The sequence below is a fragment of the Girardinichthys multiradiatus genome, chromosome 8 (genome assembly GCF_021462225.1).
Source record: "Girardinichthys multiradiatus isolate DD_20200921_A chromosome 8, DD_fGirMul_XY1, whole genome shotgun sequence".
Classification (NCBI taxonomy): domain Eukaryota; kingdom Metazoa; phylum Chordata; class Actinopteri; order Cyprinodontiformes; family Goodeidae; genus Girardinichthys; species Girardinichthys multiradiatus.
Window position 1 is genome coordinate 7,190,232 of NC_061801.1, and position 19,148 is coordinate 7,209,379.

The 19,148-nt window shown below is 44.1% G+C and overlaps 1 protein-coding gene across 1 annotated transcript in view; it reads left to right on the top strand.

Moving 5' to 3' along the window:
- Positions 1-19,148, top strand: part of polm (polymerase (DNA directed), mu) — a 51,936-nt gene that overhangs the window by 10,406 nt on the left and 22,382 nt on the right. The window lies entirely within an intron of this gene.

Consider the following 19,148-nt stretch of genomic DNA (forward strand, 5'->3'; position numbering starts at 1 on the left):
TCATTATTTTCCATAATGTCATGATGAAAATTTAACATTCATATATTTTAGATTCATTGCACACTAACTGAAATATTTCAGGTCTTTTATTGTCTTAATACGGATGATTGTGGCATACAGCTCGTGAAAACCCAAAATTCCTATCTCACAAAATTAGCATATCATTAAAAGGGTCTCTAAAAGAGCTATGAACCTAATCATCTGAATCAACGAGTTAACTCTAAACACCTGCAAAAGATTCCTGAGGCCTTTAAAACTCCCAGCCTGGTTCATCACTCAAAACCCCAATCATGGGTAAGACTGCCGACCTGACTGCTGTCCAGAAGGCCACTATTGACACCCTTAAGCAAGAGGGTAAGACACAGAAAGAAATATCTGAACGAATAGGCTGTTCCCAGAGTGCTGTATCAAGGCACCTCAGTGGGAAGTCTGTGGGAAGGAAAAAGTGTGGCAGAAAATGCTGCACAACGAGAAGAGGTGACCGAACCCTGAGGAAGATTGTGGAGAAGGGCCGATTCCAGACCTTGGGGGACCTGCGGAAGCAGTGGACTGAGTCTGGAGTAGAAACATCCAGAGCCACCGTGCACAGGCGTGTGCAGAAAATGGGCTACAGGTGCTGCATTCCCCAGGTCAAGCCACTTTTGAACCAGAAACAGCAGCAGAAGCGCCTGACCTGGGCTACAGAGAAGCAGCACTGGACTGTTGCTCAGTGGTCCAAAGTACTTTTTTCGGATGAAAGCAAATTTTGCGTGTCATTCGGAAATTAAGGTGCCAGAGTCTGGAGGAAGACTGGGGAGAAGGAAATGCCAAAATGCCAGAAGTCCAGTGTCAAGTACCCACAGTCAGTGATGGTCTGGGGTGCCGTGTCAGCTGCTGGTGTTGGTCCACTGTGTTTTATCAAGGGCAGGGTCAATGCAGCTAGCTATCAGGAGATTTTGGAGCACTTCATGCTTCCATCTGCTGAAAAGCTTTATGGAGATGAAGATTTCATTTTTCAGCACGACCTGGCACCTGCTCACAGTGCCAAAACCACTGGTAAATGGTTTACTGACCATGGTATCACTGTGCTCAATTGGCCTGCCAACTCTCCTGACCTGAACCCCATAGAGAATCTGTGGGATATTCTGAAGAGAACGTTGAGAGACTCAAGACCCAACACTCTGGATGAGCTACAGGCTGCTATCGAAGCATCCTGGGCCTCCATAAGACCTCAGCAGTGCCACAGGCTGATTGCCTCCATGCCACGCCGCATTGAAGCAGTCATTTCTGCAAAAGGATTCCCGACCAAGTATTGAGTGCATAACAGTACATGATTATTTGAAGGTTGACGTTTTTTGTATTAAAAACACTTTTCTTTTATTGGTCGGATAAAATATGCTAATTTTGTGAGATAGGAATTTTGGGTTTTCATGAGCTGTATGCCAAAATCATCCGTATTAAGACAATAAAAGACCTGAAATATTTCAGTTAGTGTGCAATGAATCTAAAATATATGAATGTTAAATTTTCATCATTACATTATGGAAAATAATTAACTTTATCACAATATGCTAATATTTTGAGAAGGACCTGTATTTAGTCAATGACATGAACACACAACAGTATATATTTGATCACTTATTTTTTGACATTTTAGGGGAAGCTGAGCTTCCCTTGTAGTCTTAGAGCAATCGCAACTGATAGAAACGTTTTCTAATTTGTTGAGAAGAATGTTTGAAATATGCCAATATAAAGAGAAAATTGTAAGCTATGGTGAGTAGTTATTTCTTTGCTAAGCAATGTAGCAGTTAGCTATTAGCAAAAAATTCATGACAACCAACACAGAGGAAACAAGCCATGCTATTCTAGCGTGAGATATTTTAATTCACCTTTCTATTTTATAGATAAAATGGGCAGGTACACAAGGAAGATAGAGAGGGATCGGACCTGAAAAACTATGGGATCTTTTGCTACTTTAAAGCCATTTTCCCTACTAGTTTGACTTTAAATGAAATTGATGATTTTGAGTTTTTTAATGTTTTTCTTGCAATTTAAATGATCTAAATTCCATGAATATGTTGCATCAGTAAATTAAAATGGTATTAAACATTTATGCTAAGCCAAAGATTGATTAACACCCAAGCAAGCTGCTTCGCTAAATCTCTTTCTGACCTGCCCTTACCTGTGGACCTTATTTATTGAAAGCAGATGTGCTTTCTATCATTGTCTTGTTAGCAACGCTTACCTGTGTAAGTGTGAATTTTGCATCAAAATGATGTAATGTGCAAAGAAATTGCGGCTAAGAAAATTGCACCTCACAGGACAGTTATCTTGATCATCAAGAACTTCAATGTGAGAAGTTCAGTTGCAGTAAATAAGACTTTAGGAAGTCCTGGAAGTGTCCAGTAAGTGCAGATAAAGTTCCATGTTGTGGTATTCAGAATCATGTTGCAACTGGTGCAGAGTTTGATCAATATTAGCACCTAGTAGATGGGAGTGGATCAGCACACAGTGAGAAAAGGACTTTTTGACAACAGCCTTGTGAGAAGAAGGGCAGCAGGGAAGCCACTTCGGTTTGAGAAAGACATCAAGGATGCACCGAAAATCTACAGGAAGCACAAGAATAGGCAGCAGCATAATGGAACAAAGTTATTTTGAGTTTTGTTTATCAGTCATTATTCTGATTATTTGAGACACCTGGAAGATAAAATTATCTGGAGAAGACAAGGGACAGATGAATCTGGTGTTGTGCCAACAGTGAAGTATCCTGATACAATCCATGTGGGGGATTGCTTCTAATCCAAGGAAATTGCCTTCCTCCCAATTCTGCCCAATGACACTGAGTGGGATCAAAATGTCCTGCATCAACAACTTCTTCCAATAATCCAGGAACAGTCTGGTGATGATCATGTGTTTTTATTTCAGGATGATGAATTACCGTCACAATGCAGAAGTGAGAACAATTTGGCTCAAAGATCGGAGCAATTAAATTTTGAACTTGTGGTTGGGAAATTTCCCAGATCCTAACCTCATAAAGAACCTCTATTCATTTCTCCAAAAGCAAGAAAAGAAACAAAAACCAACAAACTCTCATTAACTCCAAGTACTGAAAAAACAAGAATTGATCACATTAGTCAGTATTTGACATACAGTATTAGTAGATGTACTAATACTAAATTGGATCTATTCAAAATACTGAAGCCACAAAATAAAATGTTAGGCATTTTATTCATACAATTTTTGTCATTTTATGTTATTTTGAACTTTGTCAGAACCACCTTGAACTTTAACACTTTATCACTTTACAACCACATATTTCAGTTTGTTTAATTGGGAATTAGTGCATATTTGGGAAAGTAGTGCATAATTGTGAAGTCGTAAGAAAGTGTAGCCTGCATTTGTATTCAGCCCCCTTTACTCTGTCGGACCAACTGTCTTCACTTGTGTGTAATTTAATCTCAGTATAAATACAGTTCTGTAAAAATTAACACTGCAAATCGCATTCACACATTATCCGCATGGTGAAGCAAGGTGGTGGTAGCATCATGGTGAAGGGATCCTACCACCTGAGGAGTCCGTCCTGTAACCGGTGGGTTGCCAGTTCAAACCCCTGCTCCGTCCGTCTCAGTCGTTGTGTCCTTGGGCAAGACACTTCACCGGCTTCACTGGCTACAATGTAGCTTACCACTGTCAGTGTATGAATGGGTAGATGAGTGATTCTATCTATGGTCCTTGGAATAGATGAAGCGTTATACAAGTACACACCATTTCGCCATTTCGTTTTAAAGCAGTGACAGGGAAGATGGTTACATGGATGAGAAGGTGTATGGAACGAAATGCAGAGCAATCGTGGAAGAAAACCTGTTAGAGGCTACGAAAGACTTGAGACTGGACAGAGTTTGACCTTCCAGCAGACCCTAAACATAAAAGAAAGAGCAACAATCAAATGGATTAGATTAAGACAGTTCTGCATGTCCACTAGTTTGACTCAGGAGTGTTGAACTAAGGAAATGTCTAAAACATGCAAGATATTGGCCCTTGAGAACTGACTTTGGACACCACTGGTTTAGATTAAAGCATATTTACAAGTACATCTCACAAAGTTAGAACACTGTGAAAAAGTTCAATATTTTTGTCACTCCTTTCAGAAAATGAAACTATATAATATATAGATTCATTACACTGAGTGAAATATTTTAGGCCATTATTTCTTGTATTTTTGTGGATTATGGCTTACAGATGATAAAAACCCAAAATTTAGTACTTGTACTCGTCGTCTTCCGCTTATCCGGGACCGGGTCGCGGGGGGCAGCAGACTCAACAGAGACGCCCAGACGTCCCTCTCTCCAGACACCTCCTCCAGTTCCTCCAGGGGGAGCCCAAGGCGTACCCAGGCCAGCCGAGAGACATAGTCCCTCCAGCGTGTCCTGGGCCGTCCCCTGGGCCTCCTCCCGGTGGGACGTGCCTGGAACACCTTCCGAGGAAGGCGTCCAGGAGGCATCCGGTATAGATGCCTGAGCCACCTCAACTGGCTCCTCTCGATGTGGAGGAGCACGGCTCTACTCTGAGCCCCTCCCGGATGGCCGAGCTCCTCACCCTATCTCTAAGGGAGTGCCCGGCCACCCTACGGAGGAAGCTCATTTCAGCCGCTTGTATCTGGGATCTCGTTCTTTCGGTCATGACCCAAAGTTCATGGCCATAGGTCACCGGTCCTGTTCATAACTTTTATGGACAGGATTTCTAGACGCAGCCAAGGGCCGGAAGGGGTCGGGTTTGGGGACCAGTGGATTTCGTCTCTTCTTTTTGCAGATGACTTGGTCCTGCTGGCCCCCTCTAGCCAAGACCTACAGCATGCGCTGTGGCGGTTCGCAGCCGAGTGTGAAGCGGCTGGGATGAGGATCAGCTCCTCCAAGTCCGAGGCCATGGTACTCGACCAGAAAAGGGTGGCTTGTCCTCTTCAGGTTGGAGGGGAGTTCCTGCCTCAAGTGGAGGAGTTCAAGTATCTCGGGGTCTTGTTCACGAGTGAGGGAAGAATGGAGCGGGAGATCGACAGACGGATCGGTGCGGCTGGCACAGTAATGAGGGCGCTGTGCCGGTCCATTGTGGTGAAGAGAGAGCTGAGCCGAAAAGCAAAGCTCTCAATTTACTGGTCGGTCTACGTTCCTACCCTCACCCAAAATTTAGTGTCTGATGGAATTGGAGAATTTCATAAGATCAATAAAAATTAACAGAAATGTCAGGCGTCTGAAAAGTTTGTTCATATCTGTGCACTGAATACTATGTTGGGGCTCCTTTTGCATGGATTACTGCATCAATGTGGCATGGCATGGAGGCGTTCAGCATGTGGTTCTGCTGAGATGTTCAGTAGGCCCAGGTTGCTTTGATAGTGGCCTTCAGGTCATCTGCATTGTTGGGTCAGGTGTCACTCGTAGTTCTCTTGACAATACTCCACAGTGTCACACTGCAGAGGTTGTGTGCAGGTTGGTATGCATTTTGCTGTTCTATCTCCCCCTACAGGGTGTGACTGGCAGGTGCAGCTCTTCTGGTGCAGCTCCAATGGTGCTGCCTTATTGGTCCAATCAGAAGGTTTTCATAGGGAGCAGGAACTAGGAAGGAGGAGTCAGCTTGTTAGCTCACTTAGTGTGGTAACCTAACTGCTACCCACTGTTTCCTAGTGAACTCCTCTGGTGTTCATGCCCAGGACTTCCTGCTCTGCGTTTTTCCTTGTGAAGTCCTTGCAAACCCTTCTGTGAGTTTCCTTATCTCTCCTGCTGCCGGCCTTCAGGACTCAGAGATCATTCCCCCTGGAAAACACCGAACCTCTGCTCACCTGCTTGTCCATCCCCCAGCACCCATTGCTCCAAAGTGATTGCACGAGAGAGATTCAGTTCCTAAAACCCTCTGGATAACTCCACCTGCCAAGCTCAGCTTCTGTGGATGACTAACCTCCTTCTAACGAGCTACTGCCCTTCTCCAACAGTAAGACCTCTCCATATCCATTCAGTGGAACTACAGTACCATTACTCTACCAGTCAGTAACCACTCCTCTCTCTTCCTTTGTGCCGAGCCAGGTCCATCTGAACAGTCCTGACAGTTTACCATTTTCACCCTGTTGTCTCTCAGACTCTTTCAAAGGCTTCTAGGTCTCCGTAGTTGTTGCTCTTAGGAAGAGTCAGTTATTTTTCATTATGACCCATAGATTCTCTATGGGGTTCAGGTCAGACCAGCATGCTGGCCAGTCAAGCACAGTAACACCATGGTCACTGAACCAGCTTTTGGTACCTTTGGCAGTGTGGGCAGGAGCAAGCCCTGCTGAAACATAAAATCACCATCTCTGTAAAGCTTGTCAGCAGAAGGAAGCATGAAGTGCTCTAAGACTTCCTGGTAGATGGTTGCATTGACTGTGGACCTCAGAAAACACAGTGGACCAACATCAGAAGATGACAAGGAAAAAGAAACAATTTATTTTAGGCAAAAAATGTGAACAAACCAACTGACTGTGAGGTCAGTTATGCTTCGTTTGTGCAAAGTAATGATACAGAAGGTGTAATGGATGATCAGACCATTACAACACAATAGGGGTTACTTAACAATACAATCACCAACTACAGAAAACATTAGTTAAGTTTGTTAAACTAAGCACACAGGAAAGAAATATTAAACTTTAAATACAAATCTTTAGTAAAACAAAAAACTACTTGAACTAAAGAAAATACAAATATTCCTTCTCCAGCAGGAGCTGATGGTGCTCTCTAATTATCTATTCCATGTATTTAGGTGCACTAAGCCTTGGCTAGTGCACCTAAATACATTATGTCTGGGGAAACACCCAGGCATAGGTGAACGAAATGTGTATCTTACAAGGAGAACAAATGTATTTAAACCAATCAATACAATTCTATTACAAACTAAAGTGTCATTGTGGTTTGAATGATTTACTGAATGAAGGTGCATGAAAATTATTGACTTTACTAGAGTGTGGCCATGAGTTTGGCCATCACAGCTTTGGAGCCCCTGTGTAGGATTTGTCTACAGGTCCTTCTCAAAATATTAGCATATTGTGATAAAGTTCATTATTTTCCATAATGTCATGATGAAAATTTAACATTCATATATTTTAGATTCATTGCACACTAACTGAAATATTTCAGGTCTTTTATTGTCTTAATATGGATGATTTTGGCATACAGCTCATGAAAACCCAAAATTCCTATCTCACAAAATTAGCATATTTCATCCGACCAATAAAAGAAAAGTGTTTTTAATACAAAAAACGTCAACCTTCAAATAATCATGTACAGTTATGCACTCAATACTTGGTCGGGAATCCTTTTGCAGAAAGGACTGCTTCAATGCGGCGTGGCATGGAGGCAATCAGCCTGTGGCACTGCTGAGGTCTTATGGAGGCCCAGGATTCTTCGATAGCGGCCTTTAGCTCATCCAGAGTGTTGGGTCTTGAGTCTCTCGACGTTCTCTTCACAATATCCCACAGATTCTCTATGGGGTTCAGGTCAGGAGAGTTGGCAGGCCAATTGAGCACAGTGATACCATGGTCAGTAAACCATTTACCAGTGGTTTTGGCACTGTGAGCAGGTGCCAGGTCGTGCTGAAAAATGAAATCTTCATCTCCATAAAGCTTTTCAGCAGATGGAAGCATGAAGTGCTCCAAAATCTCCTGATAGCTAGCTGCATTGACCCTGCCCTTGATAAAACACAGTGGACCAACACCAGCAGCTGACACGGCACCCCAGACCATCACTGACTGTGGGTACTTGACACTGGACTTCTGGCATTTTGGCATTTCCTTCTCCCCAGTCTTCCTCCAGACTCTGGCACCTTGATTTCCGAATGACACGCAAAATTTGTTTTCATCCGAAAAAAGTACTTTGGACCACTGAGCAACAGTCCAGTGCTGCTTCTCTGTAGCCCAAGTCAGGCGCTTCTGCCGCTGTTTCTGGTTCAAAAGTGGCTTGACCTGGGGAATGCGGCACCTGTAGCCCATTTCCTGCACACGCCTGTGCACGGTGGTTCTGGATGTTTCTACTCCAGACTCAGTCCACTGCTTCCGCAGGTCCCCCAAGGTCTGGAATCGGCCCTTCTCCACAATCTTCCTCAGGGTCCGGTCACCTCTTCTCGTTGTGCAGCGTTTTCTGCCACACTTTTTCCTTCCCACAGACTTCCCACTGAGGTGCCTTGATACAGCACTCTGGGAACAATCTATTCGTTCAGAAATTTCTTTCCGTGTCTTACCCTCTTGCTTGAGGGTGTCAATAGTGGCCTTCAGGACAGCAGTCAGGTTGGCAGTCTTACCCATGATTGGGGTTTTGAGTGATGAACCAGGCTGGGAGTTTTAAAGGCCTCAGGAATCTTTTGCAGGTGTTTAGAGTTAACTCGTTGATTCAGATGATTAGGTTCATAGCTCGTTTAGAGACCCTTTTAATGATATGCTAATTTTGTGAGATAGGAATTTTGGGTTTTCATGAGCTGTATGCCAAAATCATCCATATTAAGACAATAAAAGACCTGAAATATTTCAGTTAGTGTGCAATGAATCTAAAATATATGAATGTTAAATTTTCATCATGACATTATGGAAAATAATGAACTTTATCACAATATGCTAATATTTTGAGAAGGACCTGTATGTGTAGCAGCTCTTGATGCACTGACTCCTCAAGCCTCAGTCCACTCCTCATGAAGCTCCCCCAAATTCTTGAATGGATTTTACTTGACAATCCTCTCAAGGTTGTGGTTATCCCTGTTGGTGGTGCAACAGCAGTCTTCCCCATGATTTTGTGGTCTACTGACCCAGACTAAGAGACCGTTTAAAGGCTTAGGAAACCTTTGCAGGTGTTTTGAGTTAGTTAATTAGCTGATTAGAGCATAACACCATGAGTTTCCAATATTTAACAGTTCACAATATTGTAATTTCTTGAAACACTGAATTTTGGGTTTCATTAAATGTAGTCATCAGTGAGTGACAAAAAACGATGGACTTTTTCACGATAGTCAAATTTTTTTAGATGTGCCTGTGTGTGATATAATGGCCCAATCAAAGTCCAGACCTAAATCCAGTTAACAAGATTTTGAATTTGTGGTTCACAGCGGCTATTTATCAAATCTGACTGACCTTGATTTATTTAGCAAAGAAGAAAAAATAAAAATAAAAAAATAAAAAACTGGTTCTGGGCCCTGGTGAAGTTACTTTTAGGTTGGATATTGAATGTTCGCACTCTGCAGATTCAGCGGAGTCCCCGTCCTGCTTGAACCGATGCTGGCAATCTGATTATGGGCAGCAGGTCTCTGCCACACACAGATTGCTTACGGACTGTCAATCCAATTCTGAACCAAACACTCTTGAGAAACAAAAATTAATAGCTTTCAGGTCATGTGACTTTCACTAAATGAATGCTAAATTATTCTACTAAAAATGGCAGATGAGACAGTCTTAAAGCAATCTAACGGATATACAGTTTTATTTCCAACATATTATTTATACCAATATCTTTCTAACATTGAATACACTTTGCTCTTTACTTGCATGATGGACATTTCTAGCTGCCTTTCTTTGCATTTTCATATTGTGTGCAGTTTGTGTTTCGGCACTTTAAAGTGCCTAAACTGTCTTTGCCAGCAAATCTGAAAATTTTTGGATATGACTCTTAAAGTGAAGTAAATGTTGACAAATAAGTGAAACATAAACTTAAAAAATACAATCACACTTATCTCCTGTCAACCACTGATGTGGGCGAAAGGAGCACAGCTCTGAATGATGGAGAAACATGCTTCGAACCTTTTGTGAAGAACAATTTGTGAAGATAAAACTGCTTCAACATTTGAGTTTCTCTTTTTCCAAAGTAAGCTTAACTCTCACTCAGATATATTAAGAAACTTGTTCATGCATTGAAGATTTATACAGTGTTATTGGGTCATGTGGCCTAAATATAAATCATACATTTTGATTTAGAAAATGGATTTAAAAAATAAAAACTGCATTAAAATCAGATACAAATGAATGTGTCCCATCTAGCCAGTCTAGTAGAATAAGTGAACATTAGTTTTGTGTCACTTGGTCATGCGACCTGAAAGCTATTAATTGTTGTTTTGCAAGAGTGTTTGGTTCAGTGTCTCGCATGCAGCAGAAAACATAGATAGCAGTTAATAAAATAGAAAAATTGTCTTATGAATGGGGCTTCAAATTATCAGTGAATAAATCCTGCTACAAGATTTTCACAAATAAAATAAATATTAATATAGAAAAATAATATTATATGATGAGCCTTTAAAAAGTGTAACATAATTTAGATATCTAGGATTATGGCTAGATACTTGTACACATGGAAAATACAAATGAAGCGGTTAGAATCAGCATTAGAATATGGATGTATAGTACATGGAGCAGCAGCAAAATCAAAATTACAATTAGCAGATAAATTACAATACAGGGCATTACGAGTATGTACTGGAGCAACTAAGACCACCTCCATCAATGTTCTTTTAGTAGAGTCTGGAGAGACTCCTTTAGAAATGAGAATGTCCGAGCTACCGCACCCTGTTGGCGGTCAGACGTCTCGGAGCTCCTCCGGTCCTTGGTGCCCATGAAGCAATCACACACTATATCTAAAGACTCTTAAATGAACGACTCTCAACAAGTTTCTACCTTTCAGCCCCTTTAATCTAAATTAGGCAGAGGAATGATAGCAGAGATCAGCACTGAGGCTCCCGTCTCGGACCGTCGTTGTCTGTTAGAGGATGACGAAGACCCCCGATAGAAGGTCACATGTAGTTTTATATCTGGCACTCCAATGCAATGGATGTTCCCTCCCTCAGTGATTATCAGACTATGTGTCACCATTGTGGTGTCTATTTGTTAGATTGTGTAGTAGCGGGTGTCTATGCTTAATCTAAGTGTGCTGTGGCTTTCTAATCAAACCAGTTATACCAGATGCTCCACTATCAAACCCAGTGCCCCAGCCTCAGGTCATTTATGACAAACCTTGGGCCATTTATCCTTGTACTGTGTGTCAATGAGTATTCTTATCCTATTGTAACAAAAGGAAAACATTAGAACTTATGCTTTATATCACTATGGTATAAATGGGAAAAACAGCTATGTGTAATATTAATAAAGATTATTCCTAACAACCCCCCTGATGAGGTGTCATTTAAAGGCACCTCACTAATTTAGACCAGTTAACCCCCTAGGCACTGGGTAGTGGACCTCCTGGAACTGGGTACCCACCCCCCGAAACAATCATTCAACCCTGTATGTTAAATATGTTAAAACCTATATATGACCAGGGAATCTCCTTCCAGCTGTCACATGGTTCCCCCCCCCCCCCCCACCCCCCCCACCCCCCCCACCCCCCCACCCCCAGAGAGGAACGCCATCACACCGGTAGACCCCTGGTTGTGTCAAAGCAACAGTTGAGACACCTAGTGGAGACAAGTCTAACCCCATCAAACCTGTACAGGTCCTTCTCAAAATATTAGCATATTGTGATAAAGTTCATTATTTTCCATAATGTCATGATGAAAATTTAACATTCATATATTTTAGATTCATTGCACACTAACTGAAATATTTCAGGTCTTTTATTGTCTTAATACGGATGATTTTGGCATACAGCTCATGAAAACCCAAAATTCTTATCTCACAAAATTAGCATATTTCATCCGACCAATAAAAGAAAAGTGTTTTTAATACAAAAAACGTCAACCTTCAAATAATCATGTACAGTTATGCACTCAATACTTGGTCGGGAATCCTTTGGCAGAAAGGACTGCTTCAATGCGGTGTGGCATGAGGCAATCAGCCTGTGGCACTGCTGAGGTCTTATGGAGGCCCAGGATGCTTCGATAGCGGCCTTTAGCTCATCCAGAGTGTTGGGTCTTAAGTCTCTCAACGTTCTCTTCACAATATCCCACAGATTCTCTATGGGGTTCAGGTCAGGAGAGTTGGCAGGCCAATTGAGCACAGTGATACCATGGTCAGTAAACCATTTACCAGTGGTTTTGGCACTGTGAGCAGGTGCCAGGTCGTGCTGAAAAATGAAATCTTCATCTCCATAAAGCTTTTCAGCAGATGGAAGCATGAAGTGCTCCAAAATCTCCTGATAGCTAGCTGCATTGACCCTGCCCTTGATAAAACACAGTGGACCAACACCAGCAGCTGACACGGCACCCCAGACCATCACTGACTGTGGGTACTTGACACTGGACTTCTGGCATTTTGGCATTTCCTTCTCCCCAGTCTTCCTCCAGACTCTGGCACCTTGATTTCCGAATGACACGCAAAATTTGCTTTCATCCGAAAAAAGTACTTTGGACCACTGAGCAACAGTCCAGTGCTGCTTCTCTGTAGCCCAAGTCAGGCGCTTCTGCCGCTGTTTCTGGTTCAAAAGTGGCTTGACCTGGGGAATGCGGCACCTGTAGCCCATTTCCTGCACACGCCTGTGCACGGTGGCTCTGGATGTTTCTACTCCAGACTCAGTCCACTGCTTCCGCAGGTCCCCCAAGGTCTGGAATCGGCCCTTCTCCACAATCTTCCTCAGGGTCCGGTCACCTCTTCTCGTTGTGCAGCGTTTTCTGCCACACTTTTTCCTTCCCACAGACTTCCCACTGAGGTGCCTTGATACAGCACTCTGGGAACAGCCTATTCGTTCAGAAATTTCTTTCTGTGTCTTACCCTCTTGCTTGAGGGTGTCAATAGTGGCCTTCTGGACAGCAGTCAGGTCGGCAGTCTTACCCATGATTGGGGTTTTGAGTGATGAACCAGGCTGGGAGTTTTAAAGGCCTCATGAATCTTTTGCAGGTGTTTAGAGTTAACTCGTTGATTCAGATGATCAGGTTCATAGCTCGTTTAGAGACCCTTTTAATGATATGCTAATTTTGTGAGATAGGAATTTTGGGTTTTCATGAGCTGTATGCCAAAATCATCCGTATTAAGACAATAAAAGACCTGAAATATTTCAGTTAGTGTGCAACGAATCTAAAATATATGAATATTAAATTTTCATCATGACATTATGGAAAATAATGAACTTTATCACAATATGCTAATATTTTGAGAAGGACCTGTATGTGTATGATTTAGAGAAAAGAGAGAAAGGACAACAGCCTGAAGCACAGCAGAAAATTCTGTCTAACATCATGTGAATCAGTTAATGTAGTCTCTTAGTGTTGATTGTCTTCGTCCATCTTCTTTTGACAGACTCAGCTACCTGAAAAGGTTAGTCTTAAAATGGAATATAAAATCATATGTTCATACCGGGCAGATTACACCCATTTGTAGGTAATTATCAACTGGTATAATTATCAGTAAAGCAGGCCACATAGTGGCTTAATCAAATGGATCTTAATCAAAAATATTTAATCATTATCAAAAACAATGTACCTGTTTAACACAATTAGAAACCTTTTTACTTTAAACCAGCCTCCATTTATTATCTAACACATGTCCTAAAAATCAACCTATGGAGAGGTGAACACATAACTAAAAATAACCTGCGAGGTCCTATTAATACTTTCATTCATGACATGTGCTTAACTAATTTCACTTATTCACGTCATTAACCTATCTGATACAGCATTCATACCATTAAATCAAGTATTCTGATTTCTTTAATATCAACATTATTCATTAAGTCATAGAAATCACTGTAAAGGATATCGGGTCAGAGGTTATCCTCAGTCAATCCTGTGAGCCTGATCATGGCCCCCTCTTTCTTACACCCTTGATCTGATAGACGGTTGGCACTCCCAATCCCCCCGAGTCCATGGAGCCCATGGTTGTAGTCATGCACCAAAGGATGAGAGCTCGAATACACGTTGCACAACAGCATGCACAAACTGCAATCACCACAGCAGGCAATGAAGTGAATATACTCACCAGTAGGTTTCCCCATTATCCAAATCACATCACAAACATGTTTGTGAATTGTTCATCGATTCCTGAGTGCAATTTTAATTCAATGGACAATGATTGCAATTCGTTTAGGGCCTTCGTCAGAGATCTATCAGTTGCTGTAATTGTTGGGAATAAAAGAACACGCTTCTCCAAAAACACCACACAACCCTTCTTTTTTCTTTTTGCTAGGCTCATATACAAAGCTATTCTAATTTGACAAGAAATAATTTCAACATCCTGTTTACACAGGCTTCAGCTGTCTCTCCTGTTTTGCCTTGGTGTCATTTAAAAGATTAGAATCGGTTCTAACAGGAAGCAGTTTGTATTCTAACAGACACATCAAATTCAAAAACGCATTTTCTGAAAGGTTCCTCCTGACGAAGTGGGCCAATCAGTGTCGGGGCATCCTGGATGGAGAGGGAAACCAGGGCACATCTTTCCTGTCCAGTCAATAGGTAGTCACCCCCAAAGCAATTATTCCATACCTCGATTGGTCTCTTTTTATGTGTAGGTTTCAAGAAGGGTCAGAGTATTGTGTTCATTAAATTGCGAATGTAAGTTTCTCAACCGTAGATACCATTTTCAAAATGTGGTTCAATTCCATTTAACTGTAACCGAGTCCTGTGGAAAAAACTCCCTACTCATCAGTTTAGAAGGGTTAAATGAAGGGCATGTTATGGCTTATAATCTTAGTTTGTCTTACCCAATTTTATAAACACACCGTAAAGTTGCAGTCAGCAATAGTTCTTCCCTTTTAATTACACTTTGTATTTATTTCAAGTAACAAGAGTTTGTTTCAGTTAACTCAAGTTTTCTCCATTTCAGTCCAGTCCAGTAATTCTGTTAAGGTGCATTTCATCTTGTGTTAAATTTGGGTCTAATTTGATAATTCTGAACCTTACTGGAAAAAGTCAAACCATCTGTTAAAATTATGTTTTGAGGGGAGAGATTGTCCCTTTCTGGCACTTCCTTTCATGTTATCATAAAGAACTGACCTAATATTATTATGGTACTGTTGAGGATCAGACCTGCTCTTGTAGTCTCTAATTATTATTGTGATACCTTATTCAATAATTAACACTGAGCATCAGAAAGTTTAAAATGTTTTTACCCTTCAAGCAGGCGGTCCATGGCCTGGTCAGGACTGGTTCCTCAGTTTACGTCTTGTTTGAACTGTTTTTTAATGGTTAAAAATAATTTCTTACCATTTTCTGGTGAGTCGACAATTATTTCGGGACCCAGACAAGCTCCATCAAACTGATGTTTTAACTTGTTAAAGCATCTTTGTGGGTGAAACTTGCTAATATGTTTCTCCTCCCTGTCTCCAAGCATTGCTCCAAGAAAACAAGCAGGGAACTCATTTTCTAGTGATGTCTCAGTCATTCTCTCACTTCACACACACGTTCACACACTCTGGCCAACCAGGCGGTACAGCACTATTTTCTGGTCCACATGAGAGCTTATTTCGTTGTCTCTCAGACACCAAAGCTTATTCACAGTAGAGTTTATTCAGTGAGCTAGGGTCTGTTTGCTTAGCATGTAGCAGTCCATCAGTGTAATCTGTCCCCCGTCACTTCTGTCAGCTCACTGTTATTGATTCACACACATTCACACTGGCCAGTTGATGTTACATCCTTTATATATACATGTATTTTTTTTTTTCTTTTCTTCGCAGTTGATTACTCACAAGGAAGACTTCCTCATGGCAGTATCTTTCGGACTTCTTTAAAGAGGTCCAGGATCCTACAAACCTTACCGAGTTTGCACATCTATATCCCTGCGTGTTTACTTTCAAAGAGGTGGGCAGCTTTGAGATCTTTTAAGAAGATCAGGGAGGCCGTTTAAACCCATACACTTCGCCTGGGTAATATCTTTTGACCCTTCTTATGGAACGGTTGGGACCCTACAAACCCTAACCGACTATTTGCGTGCCTCATTCAGGGAGGTCGCTTTTATATTGCGTGCGAGGGAAAACTATCTTCCCTCGTACTTGTACTCGTACTCGTCATCTTCCGCTTATCCAGGACCGGGTCGCGGGGCAGCAGACTCAGCAGAGACACCCAGATGTCCCTCTACCCAGACACCTCCTCCAGCTCCTCCGGGGGGAGCCCAAGGCGTTCCCAGGCCAGCCGGGAGACATAGTCCCTCCAGCATGTCTTGGGCCGTCCCCTGGGCCTCCTCCCGGTGGGACGTGCCTGGAACACCTCCTGAGGAAGGCGTCCAGGAGGCATCGGGTATAGATGCCTGAGCCACCTTAACTGGCTCCTCTCAATGTGGAGGAGCAGCGGCTCTATTCCGAGCCCCTCCCGGATGGCCAGCTCCTCACCCTATCTCTAAGGGAGTGCCCAGCCACCTTACGGAGGAAGCTCATTTCAGCCGCTTGTATCCGGGATCTCGTTCTCTCGATCATGACCCAAAGTTCATGGCCGTAGGTGATGGTAGGAACGTAGACCGACCGGTAAATCGAGAGCTTCGCTTTTCGGCTCAGCTCTCTCTTCACCACAACGGACCGGCACAGTGCCCCGATTACTGCCGCAGCCGCACCGATCCATCTGTCGATCTCCCGCTCCATTGTTCCCTCACTCGTGAACAAGACCCCGAGATACTTGAACTCCTCCACTTGAAGCAGGAACTCCCCTCCAACCTAAAGAGGACAAGCCACCCATTTCCGGTCGAGCACCATGGCCTCTGACTTGGAGGAGCTGATTCTCATCCCAGCCCCTTCACACTCGGCTGCGAACCGCCCCAGCGCATGCTGTAGGTCTTGTGTTGTGGAATTTTCTTATCAAAGTGGGTAGAAGTTGACTCATAACAAGAGAAAATCCGGACTTTGTCTTTATAAGTTTTATTCAAAGGCATTCAGCATTTGAATGACTCTGTCACTGAGGTTAGTCAGTGAAACAGAGCCCCGATCAACATTTACACACAGTATTTATACCAAACATGACAGTGTTATCTCAACTTCAAAGAGTCTGTGTTTTACGACCCTAGACCCTTCTCGGGTTCAGAGGTGACTAGGTTACCTAGGAACAACCATCTACTCTCCCCGAGGCATCACCCTAACAAATGGCCTTAACCATTAAACTTCTGATAATGGCTTTTACAGCTTACTCCCTAACACAGATGTTCACAGGAGTGAAGTAACCCAAAGGTCACACACTTTGGAACACTTAATAAAAGAATTTCCATCACACTTGGCTAGAGGGGGCCAGCAGGACCATGTCATCTGCAAAAAGAAGAGATGAAATCCACTGGTCCCCAAACCAGACTCCATCCGGATCTTGGCTGCATCTAGAAATCCTGCCCATAAAAGTTATGAACAGGACCGGTGACAAAGGGCAGCCCTGCCGGAGTCCAACATGCACCGGGAACAGGTCCGACTTAGTGCCGGCAATGCGGACCAAACTCCTGCTCCACTTGTACAGGGACCGGGTGGCCCTTAATAAAGGGCCCCCGATTCCATAGTCCTGTCGCACGCCACACAGGGCATCACAAGGGACACAGTCGAATGCTTTCTCCAGGTCCACAAAACACATGTGTACCGGTTGGGCAAACTCTCATGAACCCTCAAGTACCTTGTAGAGGGTATAGAGCTGGTCCAGTGTTCCACGGCCGGGACGAAAACCACACTGCTCCTCCTGAAGCCGAGGTTCGACTATCGGCCGGACTCTCCTCTCCAATACCCTGGCGTAGGCCTTACCAGGGAGGCTGAGGAGTGTGATCCCCCTGTAGTTGGAACACACCCTCCGGTCACCCTTCTAATGAAGGGGGACCACCACCCCAGTCTGCCAGTCCAGAGGCACTGTCCCCGACCACCACGCAATGTTGAAGAGGCGTGTCAACCATGACAGCCCCACGACATCCAGAGATTTGAGGTACTCAGGGCGGATCTCATCCATCCCCGAAGCCCTGCCACCGCAGAGTTTTTTAACCATCTCGGTGACTTCAGCCTCTGTTTCCACCAGGGAATGCCTGATTGCAGGATTGAGGAGATCCTCGAAGCCCGATAATGTCCTCAGTCGAGGTCAGCAGCCTCCCACTCCCACCGTAAACAGTCTTGGCAAAGCACTGCTTCCCCCTCCTGAAGCACCAGACTGTTTGCCAGAATCGCTTCGAGGCCAACCAATAGTCCTTCTCCATGGCCTCACCGAACTCTTCCTGGGCCTGAGTTTTTGCCTCTGGCACAGCCCGGGCCGCGGCACGCTTGGCCTCACGGTACCCATCAGCCGCCTCAGGAGTCCCACAAGCCAACCACAGCCGATAGGACTCCTTCTTCAGCTTGACAGCGTCCCTTACTGCCGGTGTCCACCACCGGGTTCTGGGATTGCCGCCGCGACAAGCACCGCAGACCTTACGGCCGCAGCTATGGGCAGCAGCATCGACAATAGATGCGGAAAACATGGTCCACTCGGACTCTATGTCTCCAACATCCCCCGGAATCTGGTCAAAGCTCTCCCGGAGGTGGGAGCTGAATACATCCCTGGCCGAGGGCTCTGCCAGACGTTCCCAGCAGACCCTCACTATGCGCTTGGGCCTGTCAAGTCTGTCCGGCTTTCTCCTCTTCCAGCGGATCCAACTCACCACCAGGTGGTGATCAGTGGACAGCTCAGCCCCTCTCTTCACCCGAGTGTCCAAAACATGCGGCCGAAGGTCTGACGACACGACAACAAAGTTGATCATTGACCTCCTGCCTAGGGTGTCCTGGTGCCAAGTGCACTGATGGACACCCTTATGTTTGAACATGGTGTTCATTATGGACAATCCGTGACTAGCACAGAAGTCCAATAACAAAGCACCACTCGGATTCAGATCGGGGAGGCCATTCCTCCCGATCACGCCTCTCCAGGTGTCACTGTTGTTTCCACATGGGCGTTGAAGTCCCCCAGCAGAATAATAGAATAATGGAGTCCCTGGGAGGGGCCGGGTACTCCGCACTACCGCTTGGCCCGTAGGCCGAAACGACAGTCAGAGACCTGTCCACATCCTGAAGGCGCAGGGATGCGACCCTCTCATCCACTGGGGTAAACCCCAACACGAGACGGCTGAGTTGGGGGGCAACAAGCAAACCCACCCCAGCCTGCCGCCTCTCCCCACGGGCCACTCCAGAGTAGAAGGGAGTACAGCCCCTCTCGAGGAGATGGGGTTCCAGAGCGTGGAGGCAAGCCCTACTATTTCTAGTCGATATCTCTCAACCTCCCGCACAAGCTCAGGCTCCTCCCCCCCCCCAGCGAGGTGGCATTCCACGTCCCTAGAGCCAGCC